Raw genomic sequence first — 11,499 nt, 5'->3', positions numbered from 1 at the left:
AGGAGAATGTACTAGCTAGCCTATACCTACATATTTTACTTTCTCGCGGTGTTATTATTTTCTCTTTAATTTATGCCAAATTACATCATTTTACTTCCAGATATACATTTTAAAGGAGATACACTTATAACTATGCCTGATAAAAAAAAAGAAAAGAAAAAATGATAAATGTTACCATTTATGAGGGCTTTTCTGAGGAGATATGTGAGGAAGCCTGTTTGTGAGAAATTCTCTTCATTTTTCCTGAGGGATAAATATGTGGTGAACTTGTTCGGTGATTTTCTCTCATCATCACTGACATCAGCCTTCCCAGCGGCGCGCATCAGGGAGCGCGCTCGACAATCAGAGACCGAGACAGTTCATCTATGATTTGCTTCTTCACTCAGCTCCCTTTCAACGGATTAATACACGGTAAGAGTCCTGCTCTTATACTCATTCTTATGCTTTAAAGAATGTCTTATCGTATTCATATTTGATTTTGTAAAATCTTTTGATGGAAACATGTGAAGCTTTTTAGTGTGCATTTCGCTCGGTGGTTCATTTATTATTTACTATTAGACCAAAAAAGACACAACTTTTGCCTCTTTTCTATTCTTATTATTCTCATTTTCAGTATGTTCTCTGTTTTCCCCGTTTGTATTATTTTCAAATCGCAAAATGATGTTTGTCAGAAAGATGGTATGGAGAACAGTTTTGTTTTAAAACTAACCAAGATCAGCATGTCCACGTTTTTCTAATCAGGATACACCCTATACACCCTATACCTTCTCTTCTTACTATAGACTACTTAATTGATTTTTAAGAGCAAATATGTTTATTTTCAATTTAGCAATTTAATTTGCGTACTATTTTATTTTCCACAGGCCTGTGTATTTTATAGATTTCATTATTTTAAAGATAATGAATATAATAGGTAAGAAAGTGCGTCTGTGTGTGCGCAAGTGTGAGAACCCAAGCTTGATCATATCTTAATTGTAATAATAATAATAATAATAATAATAATAACAATTAATAATGTTTAATTTATAGCGCCTTTCCAGAGCTCAAAGCGCTTTAGCTACAAATAAAAACATGAACGCCACAAAAACAGTAATTGTGTGACTTGATTTGAGTGGGCAGCTGAGTTTGAAAGCATGCAATTACATGTGGATTTTAATTAGACTCCAAATAAGGATCTAGCTCTTTTTTGCACACATCATTATACAAACTTGATCCATCTTTGTGACTTTAGTGATCGATGGAATACCTTTGGTCAGTCTGATGTAGAAAGAATAATGTAGCAGATAATGTAAATAAGTAATAAAATTAAAACAAAAATGAAAAAGAAGGTAAAATTAAATAGTAAATTATATAAATTATGTAAATTATATAGTAAAAACGTATTAATTGTTGAACAGTAAATTTATAAAAAAAAGTACGTAATTTTACTGTAAACTTTTGTAAAAAATAAAAATTTAAATAAGTTAACATGAATGAAATTTTCAGAAAATTGATGTTTAACAAGTCAATATTGATAGAATTATGTTTTTATAATTATGATTCTTTGACTTCTGGACATTGTTTTAGATGCATTGTTTTCTGGCATCAATAAATGCTGGAATTTCATGTGTGCTGTATAGTTATATTTGCTGAGTTGCAAAGCTAGAAATGGTGCTGAAAAGCATGATTGTCTTGTTTCTTTGTGGTCATTCTCTTGCCGCCGTTGTTTGGAACAATTTTTTTTTTTTTACTTAAATGGCTTCAATATTGCTTGGTAATTGTGTGCTCCAAATGTGCATTCTTCTTACAGAGCCACACTTCTAATCAATAAATGTTTTAAAAGATCACACATATTGATCATGTCATGCCATTCAGTGGTATCAAGACATCGACTGTACAATGCTGACTGAATATCAAAGAACTCATCAATACTATGATCGAATGACCTTCTGCTGATTCTAGCTAGAGTGTGATTGTTAAGATAGAGCAGATGCTCCAAATGTAGGCCATCCCTAAAACACTTCCAATCGCTTCAGCAATTAAGAGACCCCAAAGCAGATCAATAAAGACCTTTGTGTGATTTGTTCTCCAGCGTCAATGTCCTGCTGGCTAACTGGGAATTAGTCTTTGTTGGACACTGGAGACAGCTGGTCTATTGCTTAACAAATGAGACACTGTCCCTCTCTCCCACTTATCTTATACAGAAGCTACTTTGATTCAACAGAGATGTTTCCATGTAGACTAGTTTTATGGTTGATCATATGGCGTGGTTCTCCACGTTGCCTTCTTTTTGTTGTCTTCACGCCTCACAACGTGCCAATAAAGACTGCAGAGTGTGTATGCTTGTGCATCTGTCTGTTTTTTGGGACAGTATGAAGGAGTTTTCCCTGCTGTGAGGATGAGGAGCATTCTGCCAGGATGCTTAGCTAGAAGATAACGGGACACATTGCAGGGAGCCAGTTGTGATATCACTCTCTCACTTTTCCTGAGCTCTCTTGGCACCAGATGGATTCTCTTTATGGCAATTTTAACACTTAGCCTGTTGTTACGCGCTTTGTATCCTTGACACTTTTAGAGCTGCCAAAACGAACAATGTGAGGTGTGAAATTGCTGAAACTGTTTGTTAAGGGATGGCTGCTCTCATTTTGTAGATGCGTTTATTTCCCTCTTTTGAAGCATTCTTTTGTTTTATTTTGTTTTATTTTAGGAGGCTGGGTGTGAAATCTTAAAGGAGAACTCCGGTCAATTTTAACATTGAGCTCATTTTTTTTGTAAATTTGGAGTGTATAATGTGCTTATACAGACCTGCTGCAAAATATCTGACAATAATTGAAAATAAATTATGTAATAAAGCAATACTCTTTTCCTGCATGAAGTATGAAATTGTACTTATGACATCACTGTTACAGGGATATTATTGGTTTTATTATAGACGGTGGCTTTGGGTTTTATTATACAATTTTGGCTTTGGTACAGTATCAGCCCCTGTCACTTCAGTATTGATACTAAATCAATACATCAATACAAAGAACAGTATATATATATATATATATATATATATATAAAAACTTTGTAATCATGTGGTCTTCTACTAGGTTATTATTATCAGTCCATTTTATGGTAAGACAGATTTGAATAGCTCAAATATTATATTAACATTATATAATTGAATGGCATATTAATTTAGGAACTGCATATAGTGAAAAAAAATGCTGTCCTGTAATACTTATAACAACAACCTGGCAACCACAGCTGGTAGTTTTTATATCTTAAGTTTTACAACCACAAAAACTTGATTCTCAGACTTCTGGACAATGTTTTAGATGCATTGTTTTCTGGCATCAATAAATGCTGGAATTTCACGCACGCTGTATAGTATGGAAGTAAAATAATGTCAAATGTTTTTGAAACAAAAAGCCTGTTGAATTGCACTACTTTAAAAAAATATGCATTGCATTAAACATGCTTGCATTTTAATGCATTGTATTTTTAGGGCTTGCATTTTTATGGGCTGAAATTCAGCATGGTTGAATATTTAAGCAGTGAATATTTCAATTCAAAACATCTCAAACACATTTTCATTATTAAAAATTCAATAATCCATATTTACCTTTCATATTTCACTTCCAAAATATTCAAACTGTTTAAAAATACAACCTATAATATTCAACAGGCAACATTCGCTTCCACAAATTCAGTGGTTAAAATTTGACAGTAAATTCAACATTGACATCCAGGAACTGCAGGAAAAGCAGTAGATTGCCGAGCATACTCTCCATCTGCTGTTAGTCGACCTCACCAGCAGGAGGTACAAGCGCGTGTTGTTGACGAAGACCAGCAACAGTTAGAACAAGCCATTCATTCATAAAATGAAAATGATTATCTGGGTCAGTATATGCGGAAAAGATGATAAAGACACAAAAGTTTTGTTTATGTTTCATTCAGTAACTTCATTGTTACTTTCCCTGTGTAGCCTACGTTATCAGCTTTCTCTACCATGAACGGGATTATAATCGGTTTCCCTCAATACCTCATACTCAAGGATTCCCCTTCCGTCGGGACAAAACGCTTAACGTAGCTTAATGGACTAATACAGTGATATAAAAGACCAAACTCGCACCTTATTTGGGAAGTAGGCTGTAGGCTACTATAGGCTACAGGCAAGCAGAATATGAACTTAACGCGCAAAGTTTAATGCTGAGCATTTCCCAGTGATATACTGGCATAAAATCAACACTTGAACAATTAATACTAACACTTTCTACTCTCTCTCTCTCTCTCTCTCTCTCTCTCTCTCTCTCTCTATATATATATATGCCTACATTTGATTAAACTGGGAAGAGCCATAGCACTTGCATATTGTAGTCCTATTGTTAGTTTAGTTTAACTGTAAGTCGCTTTGGATAAAAGTGTCTGCTAAATGACTAAATGTAGCCTAAATGTAAAATTGGCTTGACATTGGGCATTCGCACATTTAGGGACCGTCTCTAAAGTTTCATACAACATTAGCATACACGTTTCTAACTTCAATAGCAAATTTTAATTTATTTGAATAAATATCAAAAATCTAAAGGGTGCGCATTATGCCTGACACTACATGAACACTTTACAGTTGGTTTTATGACTGTAAGTCGTTCTATTCAAATGCTATTTAAGTTAGAAATGTGTATACCAATGTCGTATGTAACTTTAGAGACGGTCCATAAATGTGCAAATGTCCAATGTCCAATGTCCAATGCGAGTTTGGTCTTTTATCACTGTATTAGTCCATTAAGCTACGTTAAGCATTTTATATGTCCAGAAGGAGAATCCTGAAGTATTGAGGGAAACCCTAATAGCCTGCATGCAGCACATCGCAGCATACAGTTAAGGCAACTAAACAACCAAGAGAAATATGTCAACCTCAAAAATGTAACATTGGATCTGTATATCCGCATTGGGAGAATAACATTATAATCTCGTTCACGGTAGAGAAAGATGCATGTAGGCTACACAGGAAAAGTAACCATGAAGACACTGAATTTAACATAAAACAGCCGTCATAATAATCACAAATACACTTACATTTCTGTAAATGAGTTTTATGAATGAATGGCTTGCTCTAACTGTTGCTCTGTCTTCGTCAACAACACGCGCTTTTGCACCACCTGCTGGTGAGGTCGACTAACAGCAGATGGAGAGTATGCTCGGCAATCTACTGCTTTTCCTGGATGTCAACGTAGAATTTTCTGTCGAATTTGAACCACTGAATTTGTGGAAGCGAATTTGCAAAGAGAAAGAAAATTGCCTGTTGAATATTATAGGTTGTATTTTTGAACAGTTTGAATATTTTGGAAGTGAAATATGAAAGGTGAAAATGGATTATTGATTTTTTAATAATGAAAATGTGTTTGAGATGTTTTGAATTGAAATATTCACTGCTTAAATATTCAACCATGCTGAATTTCAGCCCATAAAAATGCAAGCATAAAAATGTTTCAAAAACATTTGACATTATTTTACTTCCATAGTATAGTCATATTTGCAGATTTGCAAAGCTTAGAAATGATGCTGAAAAGTGTGATTTTCTTGTGTCTTGGTCATTCACAGTGCTCCTCAGGCAAAGAACATGTGAGACTTATATATATATATATACTGTATATATATATACACACATGTTCTCTGCCTGAGGAGCACTGTTTCTAAGACAGACATAGCTGGCTATTGCATTCCAAATCCATCACTTGAGGCTCCATTTCACTGGGGATGCTACCTATGTAGGTAGTAGACAGCAAGAAAGCTCACTAGTTTTGTAGCAGAATATTATTGAGGCTCTTCAAAAGTGCCACCCTTTCTTGATGACTATTCTTGTCTTCACGGTCTGGGAGATTTAGTGGGTCTGAATCTGGCATGGGCAGCATCCCCTCATGTCATTTAGAGTCCAACCAACTGCTTCTACACATCAAACATGACCCAATCCACACACAAACTCAAGCAAACCCTAACTGAGGTAGACCTACATATACTTCCCAGAATAGAAACCAATTAGAGTTAGCTAGTAACGACTCAGAAAATATTCTCTGTCCCGTATGTGGTCTATATCCACCTCATTCAGTATCAGACAACTCTTAAAAAGTTGTAATTTTCTTAGATCTTCCAGTTGAGGAAGTATAGAGAAAAAGCTTCAACCTTTCATCTCTTTGAAAAGCTTTTTTTTCTCCTGCTTTGGGTAGCAGGGGTGCAGCAGATGGCTTATGGAGCCCCAGATCTCAGCAGGAGGAGATGTTGAAGACCTCACAGTGGAAGCTCTCTCCCTCCTCTTGAAATGTCACTGAGTTCATTAGTGAGCTTCACATTCCTTTCAAACTTTTGCACAATATCATCCAAGTCGCTTGTGGAGGCTTTTATCAGTTATTCACACAGTGGTAGGATCTGAACACCATGTTGTGCTCACACATATCCTCTGTGGTTACTCCACCCCCCTTGCTTTTTTTCTTTCTGTTTTTCTTTCATTCTCTTTCTGGTTCTGGGTCTCGTTGTCTTTCACTGAATTTCCAGCACCATCCCAGGCTCCATGCTGTGACCCTTTGCTGAATATCTTATATAATCTAAACTTGCCTGCCGTTGCTCTACAGACTACTGAAGTACTACTGCATGAATCCACTGAGATCTCTGTTTGTTGTGGCTATACTTCTATGTCTTGTATCTCATATGAATGTGTCTGACATTGAAGCATGTGTTTGTGATTTGTTTCTTGTGTTACTGCAGAGAACTAGGTTACTGGAATGCTTTTCCATAGGATATATATTTGATTATTTCAGTCAAATAGATTATTAAAAATATTAACATATTCAAGATATACTGGAATAATTATTTTGGTTGATGACCAGTGCTATTTTAGTATAATTCAGACACTATGATAGTTACATACATATTTTTTTAATTCGTTTTTATTAAATGTTTTTTTATCCATTTTTAGAATTTTTTTTACTAATTTTTGTGTTTTTGCTATTTTTTTTTATTTATTTTTTTTTTTTTTTTACTATAATAACCCTGCTGATGACAAATTTGACTATTGAATATATTCTTGTTTCCCCAAGCCAGGGATTCCCAAACGTTTTTGTCAGCCGAATACCTTATATTGACCGCAATATTTATTTGTAGTAATTTAACAACATATTCACATGGTCAAGATTTTCTGATGTCGGTTGATGGTCACATGACATGCAGGTAAACAAGTATAATATTTAATCTTTTTTGTGTTTTATTTTAATAGTTTTAGTTTGTATGATTGAACAAATTATTAGCTTTTCATCAACTCACACCATCACTATTATTATTAAACATCACTATTATTATTGGTCATACTAGGGTTAGTGATTTGAACATTTAACTCCAAGTATTATGCTCAGGGAATTAACTAACTTGCTAACTTGGACAAAATCTCAAATTCTGCAGCATTTTGAGAACAGGTGTGTTATTACACACACACACACATACATATATATATCCTGTATATTTACAACCATATATTTCATTAATTTATATCATTTTAATTGCTTACTTTAATCTGCTTGAAGCTTTGAAACTTAAAGTATCACTATTTTTTTATTGTACTGATGACCACCATAACAATCAACACAGGTTCATTGGAAAAACATGCCTCTACAAAATCAGAAAAAGCTTTATTGCCAAATGTGCTTGCACAAACAAGGAATTTACTTTGGTAGGCTATTGAAGCTTCTAGTGCACACATATACAGTAAATATAACAAGACACATAATAACATTCAAGAATAACAAATAAAAAAAAAGTATAAAGACACAGGTTTAGTCAGAATAAACATTTACACACTCTAAAAAATGCTGGGTTGTTTCAAGCCAAATGTGGGTCAAATACGGACAAACCCAGCCATTGGGTTACATTTTTTAATTACAATTTTTAACCCAACGGTTGGGTTTGTCCATATTTGATCCAAATTATAGAGATACAGATACAGATAATGTACATACATATACAGATAATGTACATATTTACAGTATTGTGGATAATAATATGAATAAATAGGACTAAATGAATTTACAAGGATATTGCACAAAAAGTGGGGTATTGCATTTGTAAGGCATTTAACTGTTCAAGAAGGAAATAGCCTGTGGGAAGAAACTGTTCCTGTGCCTAGATGTTCTAGTTCCTAGTGATCTGAGGTGCCGTCTGGACGGCAACAGTTCAAACAGGTGGTGTCCGGGGTGAGTGGAGTCTGTGATTATTTCGCCTGCCCTTTTCCTCACTCTGGAAGAGTACAGGTCATGGAGGGTGGGCACCAATAATTCTCTCAGCAGTCTGTACTGTCCGTTGTAGTCTCCTGATGTCTGATTTGGTAGCTGAACAAACCAGACAGTTATAGACGAACAAAGGACAGACTCCATGATAGCTGAGTAGAACTGTGTCAGCAGCTGCTATGGCAGGTTGAACTTCCTCAGCTGGCGAAGGAAGTACAACCTCTGCTGGGCCTTTTTCACAATGGAGTCAATGTGATTGTCCCACTTCAGGTCCTGAGAGATGGTGGTGCCCAGGAACCTGAATGACTCCACTGCTGCCACAGTGCTGCTCGTGATCTTGAGGAGGGGGAGTGATGGGGTGTCCCTCCTAAAAAGTCCACTCTCATCTCCACAGTTTTGAGCGTGTTCAGCTACAGGTTGTAATGACTGCACCAGACAGTTGTATGACCTCCTGTCTGTCTCCTATGCAGACTGAGTTTCCCCAGTCTCACTAGCTGCTGCCTATCTGTCAGAAAGCTGGTTACTGACAGATTGGTGTGGACACGAAAAGCTGGGTCCGTTTGTGTGATAGAAGATCTTTGAGTGCAGACAGAGTGACAAATCATTCATGATGAACAATCATTCACTACTACTCGCATGCCGCATACTCTTCATACAGCTTTGCTTCTCTGCATTGGTCGTCGAGTATTTTTTTCTTCTCAGAGTTTAAAAGGATATGGCGGCACAATTATTTAGTCTATTATTTTCTTCACTACCGCCACAGCAAAATCTGCACATTGAACCCGGTTTTAGATTTTTTTTTAATGCTATACAATTCCAAATTTAGGGGGAAGCTTGTTGACACGGGGGCTTAGGTCACTTTAGATTAGGCCACGGAAAACCTGAAAAAGTTCTTTAAACAAATCTTTATTGGACATTAATTGCATTAGTATTAAGTGTTCCTTGTTTGGAACACACACACACACACACACACACTGGGTATCCATGTTTTATGGGGACTTTCCATAGAAATAATTTTTATACTTTATACAAACTGTATAAAGTCTTGCAATAATTATTAGTACCGAATAACCGTTTCTTACTGTCAAAGTCCAATTTAGCATTGAGAACTGGTATACAAATTGGATATTGTTTTGATCAAGTTCTTTTAGAAATCACATAGCAATTGTGTGTAGAACAAATAGGCAAAATTTTTACAGCCAATGGCTGTATTATTGATTTTGCACAGCCCAGCATCTTTATAAATCATGCATTGGATACATAAGATTCCCCACTCCCTCAGCATCTCTCCTCTCTTGTCATCTCACGGTCAGCATCTTACCTTAAGGCTGAGCACTGGGCCTTTGCCATATCATGCCAGATGTTGTGTATGTTTACCATGGCTCCTATTTAAATGATGTGTGGTCTTTGTGGGTGAGGTCCTACTAAGCCCCGCAGGGTGCACGAGTCACAACCCCCACATCTCAATATTTAATTTCATCCTTCAGCCCCCTCAGAGGTCCACCTGTTAGTCCCATGACAGTGGGCAGTTTTTGTATTGGATCACCCAGACTATACATTTGTAAGGCCCTTTCGGGAATCTGAGCAGCTTCATTTTTTTCTTCATTTTTTTTTATGTTCGATTGCTGTTCATTTCTTTAGTTGTCTTCAATGTTGTTTTTGTGTGGTGGATGAGAGACTAATGAACTACCAACGAACACATTTGTCATACTAAAAATTCTACGGGGGAGCGCTCATACTGAATAGAGACTAGCAATTGTGTGAAAACTAAAGCTCAGCAGTCGCTCCAAACCCTCTCCGGCTGTAACAAGCACACAGTGTGTACAACTGACTGATAGTCCAAAACAGTCCGTGTGTATTCCCAAATGAAGCGCCTGCAACTCCTTTTTTTGGCAGGAGATTTGCTACCCAGCCTCATATGCAATTTCCTTCACTTAGCCTTTGTAGACGAGTTCTTAAATAGTCCACAATAAAGTCCCCTGGTTAGCAACCCTACACAACTATCTCTGCAGGGTGTGAGGTGCATTTGTGCATCTCTGGCTGATAAGGCTAGTCCAACTATCGACCCACACAAGATCAATACCCCATCCTTATTAATTTATCATATGTCGCTGTCTTAGCAGAGCAGAATGGCTGCCTGAGCGGGGTGCCAGGTTGATGAACTACCCCTTTCCCACATTGAAGAAAGTCTCAGAGAGACCTAAATATGCTAATGCTGACATCAACACAATGTAAACACACCCCTAATCCCATTAAAGCATGCCATAAACTCAATACAAACACTAATTCATACTAATGCTAATGGTAGCACTAACACAATGCTAAAACCGATATGTACACTGCCATTAGCAACTCAAAATGAACACTACTTCTATGATTATGTCCTCTGACTTTCATTAATTCAAATAAATTCAATCTAATTGTAAACTTTAAAGTAATTTTTACATGCATCCAAACAAAGTGTCTGCACATGTAAAGAGCATTACATGTCAGTGTAGCATAGAATTGAAATGTTTTCAGGTCCTGTTAATGAATACGTTTACATGCACATCAAATTCTATATTCGGGTTGCCGCCATAATTCAAATATAATGTTTATGCATAAAGCCATTGAAACATTCTTGTGTAGTGTACAACGGGGCCAAAGGCGCCCCAGGGTAAAAGGCGCATTTGAATTTATTCTCTTATAATATCACTAGATGGCACAAAAATTCAGCTCAGCACTTTTCTTAACAACCGATTTTTTATGATGCACGTGGAAATTTGGCTGATCCTTGACGCGATTGCGGACAGCAACGCAAAGTTTATTCTGTGATGATTTTAATGTTTTTTAAAATGTTGTAGATTTATGTAGCAAATGAGAATCGATAAAATGATTGACTATATTTATAACGGTGGCTGTTTCAGAGGAATAAGAGTGGGATCCAGATGCAGCAAACATTTATTCAAACAAACATAATAAAAGTAAATCCAGGCAAAACTGATAAATGCAGACATGGGCAAGGAAGGCAAACAAAACTGACAATAAGCACACGCATAAGAAGATTCATAGAAGGACAACACCAGACAAAGAACATGAGAAACACTTGGGTATATATACACTCAAGGGGAGATTGGCGGACAAGACACACCTGGGAACAATCATGAACTAATCAACAAGAAAAACTACAAAGGACTACAAAACATAAAAGTCCATACAAGACAAGGGGAACACAAGACAGGAATCATGACAATATTATTGATTATATCTTGTTAATGTTTTT

The 11,499-nt window shown here is 36.2% G+C and overlaps 1 protein-coding gene across 3 annotated transcripts in view; it reads left to right on the top strand.

The window, feature by feature from the left end:
- Positions 1-299: 299 nt before the first annotated feature.
- draxina (dorsal inhibitory axon guidance protein a) overlaps positions 300-11,499 on the top strand; it is a 45,305-nt gene continuing 34,105 nt past the window's right edge. For 2 of the 3 annotated variants that reach the window (XM_084395667.1, XM_084395665.1), the window contains exon 1: positions 300-411. The gene's annotated coding sequence lies outside the window, so the exon portion shown is untranslated. The remainder of the gene's footprint in view (positions 412-11,499) is intronic. The other variant, XM_084395666.1, reaches the window with a different exon arrangement.

This window comes from Rutilus rutilus (assembly GCF_951802725.1).
Source record: "Rutilus rutilus genome assembly, chromosome: 22".
Lineage (NCBI taxonomy): Eukaryota > Metazoa > Chordata > Actinopteri > Cypriniformes > Leuciscidae > Rutilus > Rutilus rutilus.
This window is presented reverse-complemented; position numbering and strand designations above follow the sequence as displayed.